Here is a 6,000-nt window from a genome sequence, read left to right as displayed (position 1 = left end):
TTACGGCGACGGATTTTGGTCGTCATGGACGGCCTACAGAGCACACAATCGCTAATGTAGTGCGTAAATAAACTGGATCCGTAGCGGATATTGTGAAACCTGTGCATCATCGTAATGTGCGTTCGGCCGAAAATATTGCTGCTGTTGCTGCCAGTGTGGAGGATGACCCGAATGTTTCGATTCCACGGCGTGCTCAGCAATTGGGCTTGTCAAACACATCATTGTGGCGAATTTTGCATTTGGTACAAAAATTAGAGCGTGGTGACCATGGAATGCGTCGGCCATACGTCGATTACCCAATCGACGTATGCCCGACGCATTCCATGGTGAACGAACAACACCAGCAAAATGCTAAATTTTCGCATCAAATTTTCTTCAGCGATGAGGCACATTTCGAGCTCGGTGGCTATGTGAACACCCAAAATTTCCGTATATGGGGCTCCGAAAATCCACACGTGATTGTTGAGAGGCCATTGCATCCGCCAAAGGTCACTGTTTGGTGCGCATTATGGTCTGGTGGAGTCATCGGGCCGTATTTCTTTGAAAATGAGGACGGCGAGACGGTAACTGTGAATGGTGAGCGCTATGGCCGCATGTTAACCGATTTTTTTTTTGCCACAAATTGAAGATATGGATACGGATGACATGTGGTTTCAGCAGGACGGCGCCACGTGCCACACAACACGACAGAACATGGCCATATTGCGAACGAAATTTGAGGGACGCATAATTTCGCGTTTTGGTGACGCCAATTGGCCGTCCAGATCATGCGATTTGAACCCGCTAGACTTTTTTTGTGGGAAAAACCGTGTCTATGCCAACTCTCCGCAATCTCTTGAACATTTGAAAGACAACATTCGTGAAGTTATGACCGAGATACCGCCCCATATGTGCCGAAAAGTCATCGAAAATTACCTGTTCCGGATCAAGGTGTGCGAGGAAGCCCTAGGTGGACATTTGAATGATGTTGTATTTCACACATAATGGCATAAACCAAACTTTACTTTGAAATAAAAGTTTCATCGAAATTCGAATTCTAAATGTGTTTTATTTCAATTTACTTTCGGAATTTAAAGTTGGAAAACCCTGTATTATTAAGGGTCTTTCGATCTATTAAAATATTTAACCCTATCCGGAAACATCTAAGGTGCGTTTTGGTACATCTTTTTAGGAAACCAGTGCCATTTCTATCGCATGAATTCACATAACTCCAGCCGCCACTGTCGCCTCCGCGTAGAAACGAAAATAATAATACATGGAGATTAAATAATAATATTAAAATATATCTCGCGTATAATCTCCCCTAATTCGGAATTCCATTTTCGCCCCCCGCAACAAACCGTGAAACATCCCGACTCTTGCGATTCGGCGAATGTGAGCATCGTCACATCGAGCGAGATGTGTGTGTAGTTACGGGATTCTGGGAAGATCACAAGGTCGGCGGCTGGTTGCGAAGTCGCAAATGAACGCAATGGAGAGGAACACATGTAACATATTCGTGATCCTGCCCCCTCGCTTGCCATGGGGATACCAACAGAGGTATATAAATTACAAATCGGCTGTATAATAGAAAATTATTTTAGATTAAAGATACGGTCGTTTTTCTTTGGTGGGGATTCGGCGGAATTAGTGTCGTGCTGTGGCTTGTTCAAATGAACTGTTAGGATGTGTGTTTTCGTATGCAGCGGGGAATGTGGTTTTTCTAATTAATATGTTAATCAGCGTCTATCACCGTGGAGCTGTGCATTTTAGGGGTGAGATTTCGGCGGATAATTTTTGTTACTGCTTTGACGATAAAGGATAAATTGGTTGTTTATACTTCGAACTGTATATTGTTTAAATTTATATCCATGGAATCGTCAAGATGAATTGGTTCCTACAGAACACTAGCAACCAAGGACAGATACCTTTAAAATTAGATAAAACCTGACTCGTAGTTTTTTGCCTGCTCATCACTTCCGCCCACAGCGCTCGGACCTGTCAATGGCACATTTTAACGATCGCCCCTCGTGTTAACCATCAATTTCCTCCTGACAAACGCCTAAATTGTGCCAAAAGAGAGGTAAAAAAGGTGCCGGGAAAGTGTCAATCGATAACAGCAGACCAGACCGGTCCTGAGAAGTGAAGAAAAAATTAATTTAATTTCTTCCCAGGACGACGTGAGTCCAATTGATGAGTTTTCGAAACTCTCCCTTTTTTCACGCAGGGCACCGAAGAGGAAAAGCTCGCCCCACCCCCTCCCGTGGAAGATGACATGGAAGCATGATTAGGTGAATTACAGGAGCCGACAGTGAAATCGAGAACGAGAAAACGGGAGAGAAAAAAAGGACTTTAAATTTAAACAAGTCCTCCTTCCTTCCGATTTGATGGCCTATTGGTCGGGGCGATGACTTACTTCCGATGTTGGAATGACAGCGGTCTGTTGGTGCGTGAAAATTGATTCTTCTCCTCGTTTAACCGCTGGTTTCTCAATTTCCCACCTAGCCAAGGGGGGGAAGGGACATTCCAGTTTCCAGAAGAAATGTTTTGTATTTTTTCCTGTTTTTTTTTTTTGCTGCCCTGTCGTGAAACGGCTCAAGTGTGAGGTTATTTGCTCATTTCTGGCCCGGGTCGAAGGTGCAGAGAAAAAGACCACCGTTAAATGTTGAACAAATGTACAAAGGCATCCGGGTAGATAGGGAAAGACCTGCTTTGGAGGGGGCATTGTGAATGCTTCCGCTGCGCTCAGAAGACCACTTAGCAATGAAGTCGTTAAGAGGTTCATTGGAGAAGCCTTCACCTTCATAATGTGCGGAAGCTTAAGTTGTTTTCCTTTCAGGGCAATTGATCGTTAAATGGGTGAATTACGGTAGCATCTGCATGCTGAGACATCAAGGTAACTTTTTTGAAAATTAGACCAAAACCTGCTTAGCTTTTAATTTATGTTGATAGTTAACATACGCCATGATATTGGCAATAGTGAACCATCTCGAAATATAGAAGAATTTCGACAGTTACTTCAGATTTTTCAGGACAAATTTACTATTTTAATTTCTTGTTACGCGTATGGTTATTTTGGTCCTGCGCTTCACTTGTATTGTATCATCGGTGAACTGAAGTGTAAAGATAATTTAGACTGACTCCTTGTTAGCAAAGGAACATTTCAGTAACCATGCGTTATTGTTAACATTGGTTTAGTTGATTATTCGAGATGGTTTAATAAACTCACTTTTACAAGAGACAAGAGAGACTGTTGTGGGGGTTTTCGTAGCCACATTGGTTGCGCTTACTAAGTGATCGATCGTAAGTTCAAAACTCAGGGCCCTCAATTGACCATTTTTGCGTTTTTATAGAGATAGAGGGAACATGGGAAAGAAGAAATGGGAAAGAGAAAGAGAGGAACGAATTCGTTTTGGGGGACATCCTCGATAGTATAGTGGTCAGTATCCCCGCCTGTCACGCGGGAGACCGGGGTTCAATTCCCCGTCGGGGAGAAACATATTTTTAAAGGCGTATGAACTGCAAAGTTTAAAACCTCATAAAAACAAAGAAAGAAAGAAAGAAAGTTTTGGGGGAAGTCACTTCAAAATGCAATGAGGACAATTTGACTGGGAAGAATGAAATGATATAGTCGAGTCGGTAGAGGGAGATAGCGACTAAACGCCCGACTGACTGTTTAGTCGTTTTGGCGGAGAAACTGCGTGAAGAAGTCAAAAGTCATTACTAACTGAATACGGATATAGTCAGTCAGATAGTCAGCTGACTATCATGTAGTGACATGTAGTGGGGGGAATACGGACAGGTAAATAATATATGAAGCGTAGAACTTTATCGATCGCGAGAGGAATAATTTGGCACTCTCTCAGTGTTTGTGCGTCCAGTAAATGAAATAGAACAAAAAGAGAAAACAATATAAAAAAGAGTTCAATATTCTTCCCTTCACTTTCCCTTATGCATTGAATGTGAACTTGGATGTGACTGTCCATTTCAACCCCACCAGTGCAATTATTTCAATATGAATTACACTTACGAATGAATTTCCTTTTCGTTCATACCGTTTTGTCTCATATTCCGAACAGTCTCAAATTCCGAACACTTCATTTTCAAATGTATATTTACTAAACTTATATGTTATAAATAATTTACTAATGGAAACACAGACATTCTTTGAGGTAAAGGGTGTGTCACATCAAATTACATCACGGAAAAAACGCTGTAGAAATTTAATTTTTAGGAATTATATCTTCAGCTTTCGCTTATAATCAGATAAGAGTGTATAGCTCACGTTGGCCATGCTTCACTGTCAATTTTTCGTAAATTTGGAAAAATGTCGTCGAACGAAAAAGAGCGTCGTGAATTAATCCAGTACACTCATTTCGAGAATCCGGAGTTGTCACATCGGGACATCGGTAAGATGCTGGGAATCGTCCAATCCACGGTCAGCAGAGTACTAAAACGATACTTCGAGAACCTAACCATCGACCGGAAGGTGAAGAACGGCAAAAATGGATGCTCCGTCAGTGAAAAAGATCACAAGCGCGTAGTTAAGCAGTTTAGACGTGATCCGAGAAGTTCGGTCCGGGATGTCGCCAATAAGCTGAATTTGTCAAGTTCATTCGTCCAGCGGACCAAGCAGCGGGAGGGCCTACGTACATACAAGGTTCAGAAGGCTCCTAACCGCGACGAAAGGAAAAACATGGTGGGGAAGACGCGAGCCCGGAAGCTGTACACCGAAATGCTGACGAAGCCGCATTGCCTGGTAATGGACGACGAAACCTACGTCAAAGCGGACTTTCGTCAGCTGCCGGGCCTGTTGTTCTTCTCCGCAGAGGACAAATTCAGCGTTCCGGAGGAGATTCGCAAGCAGAAACTATCCAAGTTTGCCAAAAAGTACATGGTGTGGCAAGCGATCTGCTCTTGCGGAAAGCGGAGCGCCCCCTTCGTGATGACCGGCACGGTAAACGTGCAGATTTACCTTAAGGAGTGCCTACAGAAGCGCTTACTACCACTATTGAAGCACGAGGGCCCGACCATCTTCTGGCCGGATCTCGCTTCGTGCCACTATTCAAAGGACGTGTTGGAGTGGTACGAAGCCAACGGGGTCACCTTCGTGCCAAAGGAAATGAACCCGCCCAACGCGCCGGAGCTTCGCCCAATAGAGAAATATTGGGCGATTATGAAGCAGGCCCTCCGGAAGAACCCAAAAGTTGTCAAATCGGAGGCGGACTTCAAGAGAAAATGGATTTCTGTTCAAAAAAAACTACAACCTGGCGTTGTACAGAGCCTTATGGACGGGGTAAAGAGGAAGGTGTGAGCATACGGGCTTGGGCTCGAAGTATGAATAAAAATGCCAAAAGTTGTTTAATAGTTTTTATTTTACTGTCTAAAATTTTCAAAAGGATCGGTCTACTGGGCGAATTTCTACAGCGTTTTTTCCGTGATGCAATTTGATGTGACACACCCTTTATAAGATTAATTTTGATATCATTTACAGGTATAGAAACAGTCTATAATTTATAATATTAAACATTTGCAAAAAGTGACAGTCAAAACCAATGATAAAATGATTGCGTTTGCAAATTCCGTAAAAAACAAACATTGTTCATTTTTCAGTTTTTGTAGTTTTCTCAACTTTTTTGTTTGTTGTTTTCATGTTAAGTGCTAGGAATGGTAAGAATCTACATCTACATCTACATCTACAAAATAAATATAAATAAAATGATATTTTATGCAGAAATCTTCATTAAAATTAATATTGAAGTAGTGTTCGGAATATGAATCAAGTTTCTACTCATGATTCAAATTGCAAACACTTCACTTCAATTACAAAATAAAACAAATTTTTTTGCGAGCATAATATTATTCCAATAAAGACTAGTTTATTTACTTTAATATGATATATCGATCATATGAATCGGTCCAGTAGATTTAAAGTTATGATTTAAAAAAAAAATGCATTTTTGCTGTTCGGAATTTGAGACAAAAGTGACTAAATATATTTTTAGTTTTTCACCATAAATA

The 6,000-nt window shown here is 41.6% G+C and overlaps 1 non-coding gene across 1 annotated transcript; it reads left to right on the top strand.

Annotated features, from left to right (window-relative positions):
* The first annotated feature begins 3,401 nt into the window (after positions 1–3,401).
* Positions 3,402–3,473, top strand: Trnad-guc (transfer RNA aspartic acid (anticodon GUC)). Its single transcript has one exon. It is a non-coding gene; the product is annotated as a tRNA-Asp (tRNA).
* Positions 3,474–6,000: the final 2,527 nt, after the last annotated feature.

Source organism: Toxorhynchites rutilus, chromosome 1 (assembly GCF_029784135.1).
Source record: "Toxorhynchites rutilus septentrionalis strain SRP chromosome 1, ASM2978413v1, whole genome shotgun sequence".
NCBI classification, from domain to species: Eukaryota; Metazoa; Arthropoda; class Insecta; order Diptera; family Culicidae; genus Toxorhynchites; species Toxorhynchites rutilus.
This window is presented reverse-complemented; position numbering and strand designations above follow the sequence as displayed.